The following is a 21120-nucleotide window of genomic DNA, read 5'->3' on the forward strand; positions in this document are numbered from 1 at the left end:
GGACGTTACACAACTAGTCCTGAAGCCTGTATGGAGCGCGGAGAGGTAAGTAACTGTTTTTATGTTGCCTTACCTCTCTTGGGCCTCTCAACACCCCTCACCCCCCCTAGCTCTGCTGCATCTCTGGTGTAGTAGAGCTCAGCCCACGGCCAGCTCTGCTGCATCTCTGGTGTAGCAGAGCTCAGCGCACGGCCAGCTCTGCTGCATCATAAGTGTAGCAGAGCTCAGCGCACGGCCAGCTCTGGTGTAGCAGAGCTCAGCGCATGGCCAGCTCTGCTGCATCTCTGGTGTAGCAGAGCTCAGCACACGGCCAGCTCTGCTGCATCTCTGGTGTAGCAGAGCTGTGTCAACTCTACTATACCTATGATCGGACCACAATGGAGACTGCTGTGGACCGATCTTAGACTCCGCCTCCTCACAGACGAGCCTCCGGCAGAACCAGCGTTGATTGGTCGAATGCTGTACTCTGTATGGCATTCGGCCAATCAACACTGGTCAATGCATTCCTATGGGAAAAAGTCAGCTCCCGCATTATACAGGGACTTGGGCATGTTAGATGCCCCCAGGCATGCTTCCCCTGCTGTCCCAGTTGCATTCCAGAGGTGGTGTCCTCATTTGCTGAAGTGTCATAGTGGACTTGGTGACTCTCCTGAGTCAAAGCGTGGTTGCCCCTGAAACAAAGCTTTTTTTCCCCATAGACTATAATGGGGTTCGATATTTGTTCGAATAGTCAAATATTGAGGGGCTATTCGAAATGAATATTGAATATTTCACTGTTCGTTCATCTCTAGAGCAGATGTCTTAATTTTGGTGTTATCGCTCTCACACTGGTCACTGGAAGATCAACATGGCACCTCATGGCAAAGAACTCTCTGAGGATCTTAAAAGAAAGAATTGTTGCTCAACATAAAGATGGCCTAGGCTATAAAAACATTGCCAACATCTGAAACTGATCTGCAGCATGGTGGTTAAGACCTTACAGTGGTTTAACAAGGCAGGTTCCACTCTGAACAGGCCTCACCATGGACAACCAAAGAAGTTGAGTGCTTGTTGCCCAGCATCATATTCAGAGGCTGTCTTTGCAAAATAGATGTGTGAGTCCTGCCATCATTGCTGCAGAGGTTACAGGAGTGGGGGCCTGTCAGTGCTCAGACCATACGCCCACACGCGGCATCAAATTGGTCTGCATAGCTGTCATTCCTGAGGGATGCCTAAAAATGATGCACAAGAAAGCCCGCAAACAATTTGCTGAAGGTAAGCAGACTAAGGACATGGATTACTGGAGTCCTGTGGTCTGATGAGACCAAGCTAAATTTATTTGGTTCAGATGATGTCAATTGTGTATGGCAGCAGACAGGTGAAGTGTACATAAGACATGTGTCTTACCTACAGAGAAGCATGGTGGTGGGAGTGTCATGGATTGGGGCAGCATGAGTGCTGCCAGCTGTGGGGAGTCATAGTTCATTGAGGGAACTATGAATGCCAACATGTACCGTAACATACCGAAAAAGAGCATGATTCCCTCCCTTCGGGAGCTGGGCCACAGTGCAGTATTGCAACATGATAAGGACCCCAAATACACCTCCAATACCACCACTGCCTTGCTAAAGAAACTATTGATAAAGGTGCTGTACTGGCCAAGCATGTCTCCAGACCTAAACCCTATTGAGCATCTGTGGGGCATCCTGAAACGGAAGGTGGATGAGCGCATTGTCTCTAACATTCACCAGCTCTGTGATGTCATCTTTATGGAGTGGAAGAGGATTTCAATGGCAACCTGTGATGCAAGAAAACTCTATGCCCAAAAGGGTTAAGGCAGTGTTGGAAAATAATGATGGCCATACAAAATATTTATACTTCGGGCACACTTTGCCCATTTTCACTTGGGGTTGTATTTACTTTTGTTGCAAGGGGTTTATACCTTAATGGCTGTGTGTTGAGTGATTTTTGATGGAACACCAAATTTACACTGTACACTGAAATGTGAGGTGTGTATTCACTTTTGTGAGATACTGTATATATAATTATATATAGAGATATAAAATGTATATATAGAGAGAGTATCTCCGGCAGGTAGCGGCCTATTTACCTACCTCCCCGGGCCTGCTCACTTCTGTCCCCCGCTTCCCCTTTTACTATAGGCCACGGGGGGCGGCTGTGAGCAGGCCTGGGCCAAGGCTGCGATCCCACTACCGTTATTATTAGCGGTATAATAAACGGAGCCCCAGGGGGGGTGAGGGAACATAATAAACAATGTTACTCACCTCTCCGGGATCTGATGTTAATCCTAAAAGGCTTCGGGTCTGTATGGTAATGTCCCAGACGTCACCTGGTCTGGAACATTACCATATAGGCCTGAAGCCTAAGCTAGCAGTACCATACAGGCCCGAAGCCTGTGCTAGTGTAACAGGCTGTAGCAGCGTTGAGTGCACAGCACTGCTACATCTCAGGTGTAACAGAGATTAGCGCACGGCCAGCTCTGCTGCATCTCTGGTGTAGCAGAGCTCAGCGCACGGCCAGCTCTGCTGCATCTCTGGTGTAGCAAAGCTCAGCGCACAAATATATAAAATGTATATAGAGAGAGAGCAGATTAAATTCAACCTGTTCAGTCTTTGTTTCCAATGTTTGCAAAATATTTTTGGGTCTACTTAGCAGTTTCTTTTTTTTTTAACTGTAGTTTTTATTGAAGTTTTTAGAAATCACATTAGAACAAAATAAGAAACGAGAAAAAAATAGTAAGCCAAAGGCTGAAAAGCCACAACATGTGGCCTGAATGCCCAAGAGTACAAAAATACACCTGACAAACCATCAAATGGCAACTCAATAAAAATATAAGATTGGAGACAACAAAGGAAAGAGGGGAGGGGGAAAAGGGGGGTAGAAGTCGGAGACCATGTAAGATGCAATATGTGTCCGTAGATGACCACACAGCATCAAAACTTCCACTTTATGATTAAGGGAAGCCGTTAGATGCTCCATACTGCGAACTTCCATCATACGAGCAATCAGCTCAGGACCAGTAGGAGGAGAGGTCTTCCACCAGTGGAGAGCAATAAGGGTTTTGGCAGCAGTACATAGATATAAAAATAATTTAGAGGTCTTCTTACCTAGGTGTTTGGGGAAGAGATTAAGCAAGTAGGTAAGGGGGTCTAGCGGGACACCTTGAACAAAAAGGGCCTCAGTAAGGGACCTGACCTCCGTCCAGAAGAGTGGATCCGTGGACATTCCCAGGAAATGTGGTATAATGTACTCACACCTGTTTGGCAGCACGAGCAAAGAGAGGAAATACTAGGGTTAAAGGGGTATTCCCACGTCGCATACTCACCAGTCTTCACTGCTGTAAAATCTTCTTTCTTCTTGGTTTCTTGCGTCATTTGGTGGGCGGGGTTTCACATGCAACCTGCCGTTTAGCTACGCCCCCAAATTAGTGTGTAGCTCCGCCCACCACATAGCGTGATCCTATGGGGCGGCTGAAGGGCCTGTGATGTCATCAAAGGTCCTCAAACAACACTATATGCACAATATTGGACTATGAATTACAGGCAGTAGCAACTCCATTCTGTGTCACATACAGAGACTGCCTGTCTCTGCTATAATGAACACAATTGAATTAGCTAGCCTCATAACTGGGAGAACAGAAGACGTTCAGAAATGAAAGCAGCTCCTCTCCTCTATCTGATACAGGAAGCTAGGTCACGTGGTGTAGACACGGGAATAACTAGATACACAGGCTCGCTCCCGTGCACTTAGCCCCCCCTCCCTCCCTCCCTCCCTGAGAGTAGGCAGATACATCACTTGACTTTTGAGCAGATAAGTCAAGGGCTGTGTCAACAATGAATTGAATAAAGTAAGATAGTGGACAAACAAAGCAGTTTTGCTGAAGCAGTGTATTTAGGAAAAGTCTTACATCCACATTAACAAGCAGTATAGATAGTATCCTTGTGATGGGACAACCCCTTTAAGAGAATGGAGCAAGGCGGAGTGTGTTACCAGTGCATTAGTAACTTATACTGGGTTTCCCAGAGGGAACACATGTTGAGGACTTGGCCACATAGGACCAAATCTGCCATTGCCTGGGTGAGATCTGCCTATCTAGAGCCCCAGACCACCTGATCATATATGTATGAGAGAGGTGAACCCTTCCCTCCGTGGAAGTGGCATGGTAGATTTGAATAGTCTTAGGAAAGGTTGGAGTTCTCAGAATAAACTTGTTATACCATTTCAGATTATACAGATACATGAGTTCATATGTGGTCTATAGTCTCTGAATAATAATTTGGGTCCTGCACTTTAACAGTCCTGTCCTTTTTCTTACTCTTGTGTTTTACTGGTCTATAATTAGATCATATAAATCGACTGAAAATTAGAAAAAAAAAAGTTGTCTGCTCTCCAAAGGTTACAATTGTTCACAAAGTGGCATTCTCTGGAAGTATACTCTACTGCAGTACAATGTGTGACAGGCATGTCTGGCAGCGAAAGGGGTGAGGGTTGATGGAGGAGTGGGCTGAAGAACAGCAATTCTCTGGAGCTTAACTAGTAATTAACCTTTACACTGCAGATAAATGGGGCATTTCAGGATCTCAGCAGCTGCTATAGAGGATTAATTAGTTTAGCGCATCACACTGGCCATGCAAGGAAGTGGGGAATCGGGGAGCGGGTGTAATGTATATGCCAGGATACTGAGCAGAGGGTTTGCAGTGGGTGGCATGTTACATCCTGGCACAGATCACTGCACAATTGGGCAATCTTTAGCCATTTTCAGTTAGCTGTGTCCTTGTTCTTTGTCTCCTACATCTCCTACACAATGTATCTTTCCCTATGTCATGACTTTTAGGTAGTGTTAAAGAACTGTAAATGACATTTCTTCTATTGTCACCTGCTTTCTGCCTTCTTTGGCGTCACCACTAGGTTTCCCTCAATCTTTCTCAGGCTGCCCTACACTGCAGTTTCTCACAACCTTTTTCTATTTTTGCTTTCTTAAATGAAGGGTTAATTATTATTGCAAAGCTTTATTGACAAAACACCTGACAGACTTTGGCATACAAGCTGATGAAGGGAAGATGGCCAATTGCCATGGCAACCGGGGAGCCTGAGCACAGTCTTTGATGTGGAAAAAAAGGAATGTTGATGGAAGGAGGTGGGGAGAGGGGATTCCCTGAGTCTGCGGGTGATAGAGGAGGGGGAGATTGGGAACTGCAAAAGCTTTAACCCTGTCTTGCTATTCCTCTCAGCCTTAGTCTGTCTCTGAATACAGCTTGGTCTCATAGTGTTCAGCCAGCCTGTTCCCATGTAAAGGCTCATGAATATCATCACATCTATTTCTCTCACAGTATGTTTCCTCTCATGGAGACAGATGTATTAAAATCGTCTAAAAGCAAAAAAAATCTTAGTTGCCCATAGCAACCAATAATGATAATAATAATAATACATTTTATTTCTATAGCGCCAACATATTCCGCAGCGCTGTACAATTTGTAGGGTTCAATTGCATACATAAAGATAGCTTACAAAGAAACAGTCACTTCACACGATGGGACTGAGGGCCCTGCTCGCAAGAGCTTACAATCTATGAGGTAGAGGGGGTGACACAAGAGGTAGCAGGGGCGGCACCAGAGGTCACAAGGTTTTGATTTTAGACCCTTTTAATAAACCTGCCCCATTGTGTTAGTTACTTATAATCTTGTCTTTGTATCTTCCTCATTATCCATCTTCTCTTCACTTATCTCCACATCCTCATCTACCCCAGCATCTACCTTCTTCTACAGCTTAAGCGCTTTGTATGACCTGATTCACTTCATCTTCTTCTGTCTCATTGTGCTACCATACTTATTATTATTATTATTATTATTATTATTATTATTATTATAAAACACAAATGTAAAAACAGTTACTGTCTGCGATGTAGCACATGGTGATGACCTCAGCCTAGCTCTGCATACTCTCTATACAAGGTCACACCAACATTGCATGTTTGCATCTACTGCTAGAGGGTCAAGACAATGTACAGCATAATGGTTCTCTAAAGGGTTCAAAGTTGAAGTAACCTCAGAAAATCCCAAATGACATAACATCATGTTTAGTGTTATTTAATATTTTATATATAGTTACATTGCTCAACACTTGTAATTACTGGTATAAGAAATATCATATATAGTGTACTGCATTGGGGCTTAAACATGTTCTTCAAGAGCTTTACAAATGAAACTAAAGGCACTAAATGGTATAGAGCCCTGAGGCTTCAGTGGTCTCTGTCAGTCTTAGTTTACTTTTTCTGCAGCAATGATGTAATATATGTCCACATGACTGCAGACAATCACTGGCTTCAGTATAAACGTAGAGGTACAGCACTTCATATATGCAGGAAAAGGAAACAAAAACCACTGTCCATTCGCATATTGGCACTGGTTTGGTGTTTTAACAGGTCAGTAAACTTTGTTTTTGATATACCATTTACTGCATTTAGTTTTCAGCAAATAAAAGTTTATTGTAATAAAACCTTAAACAATTGTATGCATTGTACCTTCTACAACAATTATTCTTAAGATCCCTACCTGCAAACATTTTGTAGGAATCTTTATATGGTCACTTCCAGTAGTTGCATATCTAAGGGAGCCTTCACACGGAGTATACGCTCCGCTCATTCTGAACGTAAAACTCGTGTAAAAACCAGCTCCCATTGACTTGAATGGGTGCCGGCATACCTGTGCTACTCATTGAAATCAATGGGAGGCTTTTTTCCCTATGCTTTCAATGTGATACGCGCGTAATACATTGAAAGCAATAGGGAAAAAAGCCTCCCATTGATTTCAATGGGTAGCGCTCGTATGCCGGTACCCATTCAAGCCAATGGGAGCTGCTTTTTACACGGTCATTCTGAACGACATTTACGTTCAGAATGAGCGGAGCGTATACTCCGTGTGAAGGCTCCCTAATAGTGCTGTCTTGTCTTTTTGAGTTAAACCGTCAGTGTAACTAGGATGCATTATACAGCAGTATATCAGTCTATACATATATACACACATTTTTAGTACTAACAATTGTAAAACAATGGTGAGGGCACGTTTTTAGGTCTTATTAGAAGCCATGCACCTATGTGTCCATTACAGGACCAAGTTAGATTTTTATCCTTAGGAATTTTTGCAAACAGTGAATGACAGCAAGCATCTTAAAAGACATGAGAAATTAATACAAGAATCGGGCCACCTGCTTTTGTTTCATTATATCACTTACTTTGGACTCCTTTGGTTTTATTAAACTATTTCTGCACCTGTTTTGACTTTGTGGATTTATGGGCATTCTTTTTTATGTTTGCTTTATTCATTAAATTATTTCATTCATCTATTTATTTACCATTTTAACATCTGCATTTATATATTTATATATTATTTTTCTCATTATTATATCATTTTAATTGTATGAGATCTGCTTGGCTTCAATGCATGAGTTGCCCTATTTATTCAATTATTATGTAAACATGCATTTTTTTTAATCATTTTCTTTGCAGAGATTTATATTATGTTCTCCTATTGTGTTCCTTCACTTTAGGAATTTTTACACCGTATATACGTTTTTTAGATGGTGATGTTTTTATCTACTTCCTTATTCTTATGTATTTTATCATGTTTACTCATTGTTTGTATTCCATATGTTGTTATTTTACACAGTTGGCCTGATGAAGACACCAGACTAGGTGTGGAAACGCATTGCCATTGATCCAATAAAGTATTGAAATTTAAAGCAGCACATTTTTCCCGGAATCTTTTTGTTGTCTTCTGTACTCCTCCTGCCAACAATCTCTGGTTGCGTGTTCCCCGGGTAATGCAGCAGCTGTCCTTCCAGCCTCTTCAGGATCTACTATTATTTTGTTGAGGCGCCATTTTTTATCTAGTTTTTTTTTTTTATCAAGAATTAGACTGATAAGAGGTTTTCTAGGACTTCAAGGGTTTTCCTACCTAAGGCTAAGGTCCCATGTAGCACCCCACAGCCAAAAAAGTGCTGCGGAAAAAATTGCAGCACCAATGCAGTTTTCCTCTGCAGACCTTCTGTTTCAATTATATCTAAGGGGAAACTGCCAGAGTTTCCGTAGGTCCAATTGACAGGCTGTGATTTCCAAAACCGTGACACTGAAAACCATGAAAGCTGACAGCTTTCTAGCCGTATATATTACCGCCTCTTTAAATAGGACCTTTCACCCCCCACAAACTCCAATTATTTGCATCTAGGCCTTTTAGTGTTGATGAAAAATTAGGGTATACTAGCCAAGCGGGCAATAAAACTGCATGACCCCATTTTCAGAGAAACCAAAGTGTTACCACCCACTTAGCTAGCATACCCTAATTTGCACCAAAACTAAAAGGGCTCATAAGATATTTGATATATATGTAAACATGTCTGATCCAGTAATACTATAAAAAGCAACATATTTTTCATAAATGCCTTCATTCCAGCCACTGCAGAGCATGGCTGCTTTTTACTGTTTGTGCTGATCTTGCCTTTTTCTGCTATTTACTATGGTGTCTTCCATCTGTATAGCCATTCCTCATCTCTTTATATATATTAGATTGCTCTTCCGTTGTTTGTCTCTATCCATTATTTGCTGGATTGCCTTTTTTTTTGTCATTTTCAATATCCTTCACTTTCATTCTCCTAATCACTTCTTCTTAAGTCTTTCCTTCAAGGATACATCCTCTCTGCCTGCAACCCTCATCTAAATACCTTATATACAATATATTTCATTGCTCTCCTCGACTGCTTTCTGTCTGCTATTTGCACATTGCACTGGTTATCTTTTCCTGCCACATGGTATTGTCACAGTTGACTGCCTTAATTTCCAATAACAGGTATGTATAAAATGGATTTTTACCAAGGTCATGCTGAGCTGGGTGTGACCAATATCTTGCATATGGTAAACCAAGCCGTTGGCAATTAACTGGTTAATGTGCCAGTGCCCACTCTAATAGATTTTGTATGCTAATTGATGTTCCACATATCCAATACCATATATTTGTTACATATACATCTTGATAAATATGAATTGAACCATAAATGTATTAGCACACAATGTATCTTAGACTTCTACATTAATTGAGGTTAGTAGATAAATAGACTAGTAAAAGCTTTATGTGTAGTAATGCTTTATTTTTAAAGGGTTTAACTTGAGGATCCTGAAAAAATGCCTACAGGGCAGACTGTTTGTGAGAGTCAAGCTTCCTTCCATTTCAGCAGCATGCATGTCACTCATTCTCTTAACAATCACAATGCCATTGAAACATTCTTCGTGACTGCTCACCTTCATTATTTCATACACTCACTTTCCAGTTCTTCATTCTTTGGTTTATTTTTTTTCTTGCCCTTCTGTGGTATTTTCTACTATTCTCTCCTCTCCGCCACACCTGCTATTTCAGTTCCCTCTGAGCAGCCATCCCCCTTTCCTCTCCCCCTTCTCATCTTTTCCGCTGGCTGGGTATTTCCTCTCTGTCTCTGGGTTTGATGTGGAGGAAATTGATGCTAAAAATAGTTTGTTGTGATGTATTTGATTGGGGAATGAGAAATCAGACCTTCCGGGGATCCCAGACTGAAAAGTACATTACTACATTTATTCTCCAATGAGAGAGTGCAGCAAAACACAAGAGAACATTTCAATAACACTCAAAGACAGATTAAAAAAAAAATATATATGCCACCTATTTATCTATCAAAATACAGTTTCTTCCTAACTAATATATCTCATATTTCTCTCATGTTTGTCTGTCTATCTACAGTATCTCTATCTATCTATCTATCTATCTATCTATCTATCTATCTATCTATCTATCTATCTACCTATCTATCTCCTATCTATCTATCTATCTATCTATCTATCTATCTATCTATCTATCTATCTATCTATCTCCTATCTAATATATCTTATACTCCCTCATGTCTGTTTGTCTGTCCATTGGTCTCTGTGTCCATGTATCTACAGTCCTATGAAAAAGTTTGGGCACCCCTATTAATCTTAATCATTTTTAGTTCTAAATATTTTGGTATTTGCAACAGCCATTTCAGTTTGATATATCTAATAACTGATGGACACAGTAATATTTCAGGATTGAAATGAGGTTTATTGTACTAACAGAAAATGCGCAATATGCATTAAACCAAAATTTGACCAGTGCAAAAGTATGGGCACCTCAACAGAAAAGTGACATTAATATTTAGTACATCCTCCTTTTGCAAAGATAACAGCCTCTAGTCGCTTCCTGTAGCTTTTAATCAGTTCCTGGATCCTGGATAAAGGTATTTTGGACAAACAATTCAAGTTCAGTTAAGTTAGATGGTCGCCGAGCATGGACAGCCCGCTTCAAATCATCCCACAGATGTTCAATGATATTCAGGTCTGGGGACTGGGATGGCCATTCCAGAACATTGTAATTGTTCCTCTGCATGAATGCCTGAGGATTTGGAGCGGTGTTTTGGATCATTGTCTTGCTGAAATATCCATCCCCGGCGTAACTTCAACTTCGTCACTGATTCTTGAACATTATTCTCAAGAATCTGCTGATACTGAGTGGAATCCATGCGACCCTCAACTTTAACAAGATTCCCGATGCCGGCATTGGCCACACAGCCCCAAAGCATGATGGAACCTCCACCAAATTTTACAGTGGGTAGCATGTGTTTTCTTGGAATGCTGTTTCTTTTTGGACGCCATGCATAACGCCTTTTTTTATAACCAAACAACTCAATTTTTGTTTCCAAAATGAAGCTGCCTTGTCCAAATGTGCTTTTTCATACCTCAGGCAACTCTATTTGTGGCGTACGTGCAGAAACGGCTTCTTTCTCATCACTCTCCCATACAGCTTCTATTTGTGCAAAGTGCGCTGTATAGTTGACCGATGCACAGTGACACCATCTGCAGCAAGATGATGCTGCAGCTCTTTGGAGGTGGTCTGTGGATTGTCCTTGACTGTTCTCACCATTCTTCTTCTCTGCCTTTCTGATATTTTTCTTGGCCTGCCACTTCTGGGCTTAACAAGAACTGTCCCTGTGGTCTTCCATTTCCTTACTATGTTCCTCACAGTGGAAACTGACAGGTTAAATCTCTGAGACAACTTTTTGTATCCTTCCCCTGAACAACTATGTTGAACAATCTTTGTTTTCACATCATTTGAGAGTTGTTTTGAGTAGCCCATGATGCCACTCTTCAGAGGAGATTCAAATAGGAGATCAACTTGCAATTGGCCACCTTAAATACCTTTTCTTATGATTGGATACATCTGGCTATGAAGTTCAAAGCTCACTGAGGTTACAAAACCAATTTTGTGCTTCAGTAAGTCAGTAAAAAGTAGTTAGAGGAATTCAAATCAATAAAATGATCAGGGTGCCCATACTTTTGCACCGGTCAAATTTTGGTTTAATGCATATTGCACATTTTCTGTTAGTACAATAAACCTCATTTCAATCCTGAAATATTACTGTGTCCATCAGTTATTAGATATATCAAACTGAAATGGCTGTTGCAAACACCAAAATATTTAGAACTAAAAATGATTAAGATTAATAGGGGTGCCCAAACTTTTTCATAGGACTGTATATCATACTTATCTCACATCTATCTATCTATCTATCTATCTATCTATCTATCTATCTATCTATCTATCTATCTATCTATCTATCGTGTCTTTTGTGAAGAACAGCACTATACAAATAAACACCAGAGTGGGTGCAATTCCTCAGAGACCTGGTATATGATCTCACATAGACAAAAATACTAAAATTGGCAGCACTACAATTCAGTAAACAAAAGACCAGTGTAGATTTACTCCAAACACGACGTTTCGGTCCACTGCATGTTGGACCTTTCTCAAGCAATTTTATAGTGCACATGCCAAACATTTGTAGTGAATGCCACACAGCATGTAATTAATTGCCAATTAAGTAGAATTATATGCAAAACTAATAAAATCCATAATAAACAGTGACAAAATATATAAAATATAGAAAAAGTAAGCTGCATCTTATGGTGCTAAACAATCAATATTATTTAATATCTCTATTACATATTATTTTATATTAACATATACCTGTATATGAAAATAATTTCAATTTATGTGTTATCCCTAAGTTTAATTGATACCTCAGCAGGGAGTAATAAATCACTATCCCCATCTGGTTCAGGTTCAGTATCATATATACAAGCATTTCAGCGTACTCACATGTATAAGGAGCATGTACTAGAACATTGCATGTCATGCATGCACACAGCAGCCCCTGAAACCAAGGCGGAACTGGCAAATTCCAAATTTCCTTGTTTCTGTTCTCATACACAAGCTTATATTTAATATATTGCATGATAGCTCATAATCATAAAAAGAAATATCAAAGCTAGGTTGAAGGGACCAGAGGAATCAGCCAAAAATAAACAAAACTAAGTAAAAATGTATCGATATAATTTCAATATGTCTGTCTATCTATCTATCTATCTATCTATCTATCTATCTATCTATCTCTATATGTATGTATCTACACACAAACACACACACAGACCTTAATCAGCTATAAGGTAAAGGTTCAATATGAACAGAGCCCAACAAGACCAGGAATACGGCCAGTAACCCAACCAAGGAAACTGGACCTAGACCCATGGGCAAAGTAGGAATGGAATATGGAATCTTCTACAAACCTTCTCCTCTATTTGCCCTACTTATGGCCTTTGGGAGAATGAACTGTGCCAAACTTCCAACTATACATATATTATAAAGATTTCAATATAAAGAAACTGACTAAAGCCTCATGGTCACCACAAAACCAATAGAAAGATATTTAGAAAAACACTTTTGAAACAAATATTTCCTGGTAAAAAAACTTTAAAAAAAAAATGTTTTTTTTTGTTTGATTTTTTTCCCTCAAATGTTTTTATTATTATTATTATTATTATTATTATTATTATTATTATTATTATTACTAAATAAAGAGATATAGAACAATAGGTAATTCTGACATAATCCTCAAGATGGATTTAAAATACTAAGTGGACGATAATAAAATATTTATTGTTTACTAGAGGGAGGACCCGGCTTCGCACGGGTATATTACATGTTATGTTTGTGTAGTGGCCCCATAAGAATTGTCCAATTTTGCACTGGTGTATTTTGTATGTGGTTTGTGTGTATGTCCATAAGCGTCATGTCATTATGTGTATCTCATTTTGGATGTCAGTGAAAAACCTGTGATCGGTTGTTATGGATACCTGGAGTAAAGCTGTATCTAATCCTTCCCCGTGTAGTACTGTGTTTAGATGCAAGTGTCTAATCCTTGTTGGTGTGGTACTTTGTGCAGATGCACATATCTAATCCTCCCCGTGTGGTATTGTGTGAAGAGGCGCGTATCTAATCTTCCAGTAAGTGAAACTGTGTGCAGACGCGCATATCTAATGACTCTGGCGTGTGGTACTGTGTGCAGATGCGCATATCTAATCCTCCCCCATGTGGAACTGTGTGCTGAGACGCGTATCTAATTCTCTGGCATGTGGTACTGTGTGCAGAGGCCTGTATCTAATCCTCCCCTGTGTGGTACTGTGTTCAGATGCACATATCTAATCCTCCCCTGTGTGGTATTGAGCGAAGAGGCGTGTATCTAATCCTACAGCGTGTGGAACTGTGTGTAGACGCGTGTGTCCAATCCCCCGGCATGTGCTACTATGTCTAGACGGGCGTATCTAATCCTCCCCGTGTTGTACTGTGTGCAGACGCGCGTATCTAATCCTCCCCCGTGTGATACTGTGTGCTGAGACACGTATCAAATTCTCTGGCTTGTGGTACTGTGTGCAGAGGCACGTATCTAATCCTCCAAAGTGTGATACTGTGTGCACACACACGTATCTAATCCTCCCCTGTGTGGTATTGTGTGAAGAGGCGCGTATCTAATCCTACTGCATGTGGTACTGTGTGCAGACGCGTGTATCTAATTCTATGGCATGTACAACTGTGTGCAGATGCGCGTATCTAATCCTCTGGAGTGTGGAACTGTGTGTAGACGCGCGTATCTAATTCTACGGCATGTGGTACTGTGTGCAGCCATGAGTATCTAATCCTACGGCATGTGGTACTGTGTGCAGACGCATGTATCTAATCCTCCAAAGTGTGATACTGTGTGCACACACACGTATCTAATCCTCCCCTGTGTGGTATTGTGTGTAGACATGTGTATCTAATCCTACGGCATGTGGTACTCTGTGCAGACGTGTGTATCTAATCCTATGGCGTGTACAACTGTGTGCAGATGCGCGTATCTAATCCTCTGGAGTGTGGAACTGTGTGTAGACGCGCGTATCTAATTCTACGGCATGTGGTACTGTGTGCAGCCGTGAGTATCTAATCCTACGGCATGTGGTACTGTGTGCAGACGCATGTATCTAATCCTATGGCGTGTACAACTGTGTGAAGACTCGTGTATCTAATCCTCCCCTGTGTGGTATTGTGTGAAGAGGTGCGTATCTAATCCTACAGTGTGTGGAACTGTGTGTAGAAGCATGTATCCAATCCCCCGGCATGAGGTACTGTGTGCAGACGCGCGTATCTAATCCTATGGCATGTGGTACTGTGTGTAGACGCGCGTATCTAATCCTCCCCCATGTGGTACTGTGTGCTGAGACGCATATCTAATACTCTGGCTTGTGGTACTGTGTGCAGAGGCATGTATCTAATCCTCCAAAGTGTGGTACTGTGTGCACACACACGTATCTAATCCTCCCCTGTGTGGTATTGTGTGAAGAGTCGCTTATCTAATCCTTCGGCGTGTGGAACTGTGTGTAGATGCGCGTATCTAATCCTACTGCATGTGGTACTGTGTGAAGACGCGTGTATCTAATCCTATGGCGTGTACAACTGTGTGAAGACACGTGTATCTAATCTTCCCCTTTGTGGTATTGTGTGAAGAGGTGCGTATCTAATCCTACAGTGTGTGGAACTGTGTGTAGACGCATGTATCCAATCCCCCAGCATGTGGTACTGTGTGCAGACGCGCGTATCTAATCCTACGGCATGTGGTACTGTGTGCAGACGCGCGTATATAATCCTATGGCATGTGGTACTGTGTGTAGACGCGCGTATCTAATCTTCCCCCATGTGGTACTGTGTGCTGAGACGCGTATCTAATTCTCTGGCTTGTGGTACTGTGTGCAGAGGCATGTATCTAATCCTCCAAAGTGTGGTACTGTGTGCACACACACGTATCTAATCTTTCCCTGTGTGGTATTGTGTGAAGAGGCGCGTATCTAATCCTTCGGCGTGTGGAACTATGTGTAGACGCACGTATCTAATCCTACTGCATGTGGTACTGTGTGAAGACGCGTGTATCTAATCCTATGGCGTGTACAACTGTGTGCAGACGTGCGTATCTAATCCTCTGGAGTGTGGAACTGTGTGTAGACGCGTGTATCTAATCCTAAGGCATGTGGTACTCTGTGCAGATGCGTGTATCTAATCCTATGGCGTGTACAAATGTGTGCAGACGCGCGTATCTAATCCTCTGGAGTGTGGAACTGTGTGTAGACTCGCGTATCTAATCCGACGACATGTGGTACTGTGTGCAGACGTGCAAATCTTATGCTCTGGTGCGTGGAACTGTGTGCAGATGCGTGTATCCAATCCTTTGGCATGTGGTACTGTGTGCAGACGCATGTATCCAATCCCCCGGGGTGTGGTACTTTGTGCAGACGCGTGTATCTAATCCTTCGGCATGTGGAACTGTGTTCAGACGCACGTATCAAATCCTTCAGTGTGTGGAACTGTGTGCAGAAGTGCGTATTTAATCCTCTGGTGTGTGGGACTGTGTGCAGACCCGTGTATCTAATCCTGTGGCGTGTGATACTGTGTGCTGATCTGTGTATCTAATCCTCTGATGCGTGTATCTCATTTTGATTATCAGTGTTGTATTGTGCATGTGGAGTGACCGTGTGTATTGCAGTTGGAATATGAGTGAAAGACTTGCAGGTTTGTATTGGCTAAGGGGGGGGGCACTGTGTTTGGAATGTAGTATCTCAGCAACGGTACGTCCGAGCGAGTTGGAGTCTTGTCTGAAACCTTCCCGGATACCTGAAGTATCTCTGTACCAAATTTGGTGAAGATCGGTCCAGTCGTTTGGTTCGCATTAGAGCACAGACAGACAGACAGACGGACGGACGGACAGACAGACAGACACAGACAGAAATTCATTTTTATAATATAGGGAGATTATCTATCTACATCTACAGTATCTGTCTGGCAGGTTGTGTATTTATTTATCTAGTATCTATGTACTATATATCATGCCCCTTTTATATATATCTATGCATATCTTTATCTTTTTTATACCTATTTATTTGTTTCATGTCATTCCCATGTATAGCTACTGTATATACCACTCTCATATCTATCGATATATCTATATATCTGTTTCATGCCTCTCCCATGTATATCTACTGTATATAATACAACTCTCATATCTATCTATCTATCTATCTATCTATCTATCTATCTATCTATCTATCTCCTATCTATCTATCTATCTATCTATCTATCTATCTATCTATCTATCTATCTATCTATCTTATACCTCTTCTACCGTATCTGTCATGCCTCTTTCAGGTCTATCTACTGTATACCATACTCCTGTCATATCCATCCACCTATCATTATTATTATTATTATTATTATTATTATTATTATTATTATTATGTATTTATTTATATAGCCCCATTAATTTCATGGTGCTTTACATTTGAGGGTTTACATACAGTACACAAACTATAAAAACAAATATAATATTAACAATGACCGACTGGCACAGTGGGACAGAGAGCACTGCCCGCAAGGACTTACAATCTATGAGGGAAGAGGGATAGAAACAGAAGGAGAGGGGGAGACTGTTCAGATGACGATGTGGTGACAGTAGTGTTATTGGAGGTTGTAGGCCTTCCTGATTAGGTGAGTCTTCAGGGCCTTCTTGAATCCTGTGATTCTGGGGGTCAGTCTTATGTGTCTTGGTAAGAAGTTCCAGACTATGGGGGATGCACAGGAGAAATCTTGAAGACGGTTGTGTAAGATAAGATAAGATATTCCTTTAATAGTCCCAGAATGGGGAAATTTCAGTGATACAGTTTCATAGATGGTACAGTAGTATATAACAAGAGAGAAACACATAGAAGCTCATGGCAGATAGAGAAATCCTAGGAATCATAGCAACTAAAAAAGAAAGAAACACAGACACACTGCAGGATCATTTAGTTCTCTGTGCAGATTGATGTTAATAATAATTATAATAATAATAATAATACAGCCGACTTGGTTGTAGGACACGAGGAGGGGGGTCACAGCATGTGGATATAACAAGCAGAAATTTTTGCAGAGGTGGGGGACATATGCAGCTATCATGATAACATGTGGTAGTTCCTTTGGTAGGTGGTGAGATCTCCTGCTCACAGCTGATAGTTCGGTATCTTGCATCAGCACTATTGTCCTTTTAACCACAAAAAATGCCCCAAATGTCCTTCATCACAAGCCGTCCTCCTTACCACAGTGTTCTACTGCCCCAAGTAAGTCAGAGACCATCCAGGTATACAGGGTGCTGCTCTCTTGCCAAGCTTCCATAACTCCTGGGGTAGGTGGGTGATGGTAGGTTCCCAGGCTGTAGCAGAGTCCCACGTGTCCACAGTAATAAAAAGAAAGAAATACCAGTCAGCTGTAGGCATCCTCACACATCAGCAATAGACGCCAAAAATCATCTCCTTGAAGAAGAAGTCCGCATTTCCATGTAGGTTTCTCTTCCATGCCGCATGTTGAGCCATGCTGTCCTAGCTGGGGGGATGGTAACAGGCACATGTGGAAACCAGCTGAACCAGGTCTTAAGTCCATGCTTTACAATGGAAACAAAAGGAACAAAAAACTCCACAGGGTTTTCCATTCGATTTATAGTTGCTAAATTCATAGTGCTAGATTGCTTGGTTACCGGATTCTTGAAGATACACAGAAAAAGAGTGAAAAAGGAAAGAAAAGTTTGCTCCCAGCTTGGAGCACTGCATCAAGGCAGCCAGCCTCTCAGGGGGCGGCGCCTAAAAAAAGAGCAGATAAGAGCAAAGCGGAGTTAGGGCTCTTTCACACGGGCACAGAGGGGGCGAATTATGGCGCGGAATCCACGTCATAATCTGCCCCCTCAAAATGGTGGTCTACGGAGAGCTACCCTTTCTTCAGGCAGATTCCGCAGTTCATTGAGCCACGGCGTTCCCCTCACAGCAGCACCCTCCGGACTAGGCCCATTCATTTTGGACCTACTCTGGAGAGGGAAGCCGTGACTGTCAGTCGCAGCAGACGTATTTTGGTTCCGATTTTGACGTGGCTTCCCGCATCAAAAGCAAGACCAAAATACGCTATTCCGTGCCAGTGTGAACTAAGCCTACGAAGTTTTTGGAGGATGAGAGGTTATGTATGGGCAAATATTTGGAGATTAGGCCAGAGACAGTGGCATAACTACCGCCATAGTAGCGGAGGCAGCTGCCACAGGGCCCGGGACATTAGGGGCCTGGTTACAGCCACTACCGCTGCTATCATTATACTCGGGGGTCCGAAAAGAGGATAATACTGTGTACAGGGGCAACTATGGGGCATAATACTGTGTGCAGGGGCAACTAAGCGACATAATACTGTGTGCAGGGCCACTAAGGGGGATAATACTGTGTTAAGGGGCCACTATGGGGCATAATAGAACATGCAGAAATGCGTAGGAGGGGGTCAGTTGAGGTCTTCGGTGGGGGGGGCATGTGAAAAGTTCGCCATGGGGCCCTGCCATTCCTAGTTACGCCACTGGCCAGAGATATATGAAAGGGACAGTTTGTGGATGACTTTTTATTTCAGTATTTTGAACTCTATTCACTAGGCAAAATTGAAAAGCCATATGTGAAAAATTAAGTACACCCAATGAATCAATAGCTTGTAGAACAACCTTTAGGAGCAATATCTCAAAGTACCGTAATGGTTTTCTATATGACTTTCTTAGAGACTGGAACTCCTTTCATCCTAGATCTATGATGGCAGGAGCCCATGCTTCCATTTGGCTCCAGTGTCCTGTACTACAGATAGCATGACTGTATATACTCTTAAACTCTAGCAAATTTGTCAGGAGTGAAAATATGCTACTTACATCAGACCTACCTTCAGATATAACTGTTTTAGTAAATACTTGTATTCTCTGTAAAATGAAGATTCTTTTTTTTATAACTTTTTATTGTACCATTGGCATTACTACTCCCCGTGTGAAAAAGCCATGCTCCCAATGCAGTCTGACATTGTCACTACTGACTGGTGTGGCCCTCCCTATTTGAAAATAAACTAGTAACGCTAGGTTCACCCTAGCGCCCGGAGTCCGTTCTGAGCTTTCCGTCTTCTGCATGCAGAAGACGGAAAGCTGTCAGACCGGGTACGGCTGTGTGCGCCAGTGAGCGTTTTATGCTCTCCGCCACGAAACCGGTTCTTATAAACCGGACACAGAGTACTGCATGTCCGACTCTGTGTCCGATTTTAAAAAATCGGTTTTGTGGCGGAGAGCATAAAACGCTCACCAGCGCTCACGGCCGGACATCTTTCAAACCCATTCAAATGAATGGGTTTGAAAGAGTCCTGCAAGTTTCCATCTCCTGCTCATTTTTGTGCAGGAAAGAGAAACCTGCAAAATGGAGACCGGGCGCTGATGTGAACGAGCCCTAACTTAGTTAATAATATTACACTACATATTTTACATATAATTTTTTTGTGTACTGGAAAGTATTTAAAGAAATGAGTTATTGTTCTTACATTTTGATTTCTGCATATCTGAAACAAGCACAATTTTCCTTGGGTGTAATATTATAGATATGATTTCTTATACGATAAGGCTGTTCACAGTCCACTCACCGGTGGTAGCAGCCATCTGTTGTTATGTTGACTTGTTTTCTTCCGCTTCTGGCAGGTTTTTCCTCTGTCTGTTGGTTCCATTAGCTTCAGTTTTGTGCATTCACAGTAACCCATCATACTGACCATATGGCAAAACAAATTATTTCTACATATGCATGTTTTTACAATACAGTGTTTACAGATTTGGCGGAAGTGGTAGTTTTTATTGCTGTAACACTATGGTCTTTATAAGTTAGGATTCTTCACCTGTGTGCTGCATGACATACATGTTTTTATTTACAAACATCACATTCCAGTATACACTGAGGCAATGTAAATATGAATCATGGAGCAATAGGACCGAAGCTAAGATTTGTTTCAGAATGACCTGATGTCTCAGTGATAGCTTTTCTCCAACTAGATGATGTGAAAGTGAGATAATCAGTTCCCTGTCACATGACCAGAATATCATAATGCTCCATCAAGCGTTCTGTACGTGCAGGTTGGCATGGAAACATGTTATGTCATTGTGATGTCACTATGGCTGCAGAGGAGACCCAGTCTGTGTCTATCCTGTATTTTCCTTTGTAAAGATTCCTGTATCTTCCTTGCTAACCTTAGTCACAGATTAGAATTTGCATTGAAGGCTCCAGCTCACTGCTCTTCTTCTTTTCTTTTATATCACAGACACTTTGACATAAGCTTGGTGAACCCCAATATAATCAGTGGGGTCCATTGAGCGCCATTGGTTTTCATCATCTGATTGATTTGTCACTGCTGTTATTTTCATTTCCCTGTTGCAATAAAGAACAGAAAGACAAAATGATGAAAGAAATCTTCAAAGAAATAAAGTGTAAATTATTTAATAAAATTGTACACAGTAATCTGTACATCTTACTGGTCTAAGAAGTCCCTATCACATTATTACTCAATGGGAGGCTTTTTTAACTATTGCTTTCAATGTGACACGCGCGTATCACATTGAAAGCAGTAGTTAAAAAAAACCTCCCTTTGAGTTCAATTGGCAGCGCGCGTCAGACCGAACCCATTGAAGTCAATGGGATTCTGTTTTACTGCGCTCACTCTGACACGCGTTTATGTGTCAGAATGAGCAGCGCGTTACTCCGTGTGAACGCAGCCTAACTAGGCAAGTCTTTTGGATTTTGGGGCTGCACATTGATTGGAATTCTCACTATTGCAGCTGCCTACACCTTCTTCTGAAAGTCAACAATTGTGT

The sequence above is a fragment of the Leptodactylus fuscus genome, chromosome 1 (assembly GCF_031893055.1).
Source record: "Leptodactylus fuscus isolate aLepFus1 chromosome 1, aLepFus1.hap2, whole genome shotgun sequence".
Taxonomy (NCBI): domain Eukaryota; kingdom Metazoa; phylum Chordata; class Amphibia; order Anura; family Leptodactylidae; genus Leptodactylus; species Leptodactylus fuscus.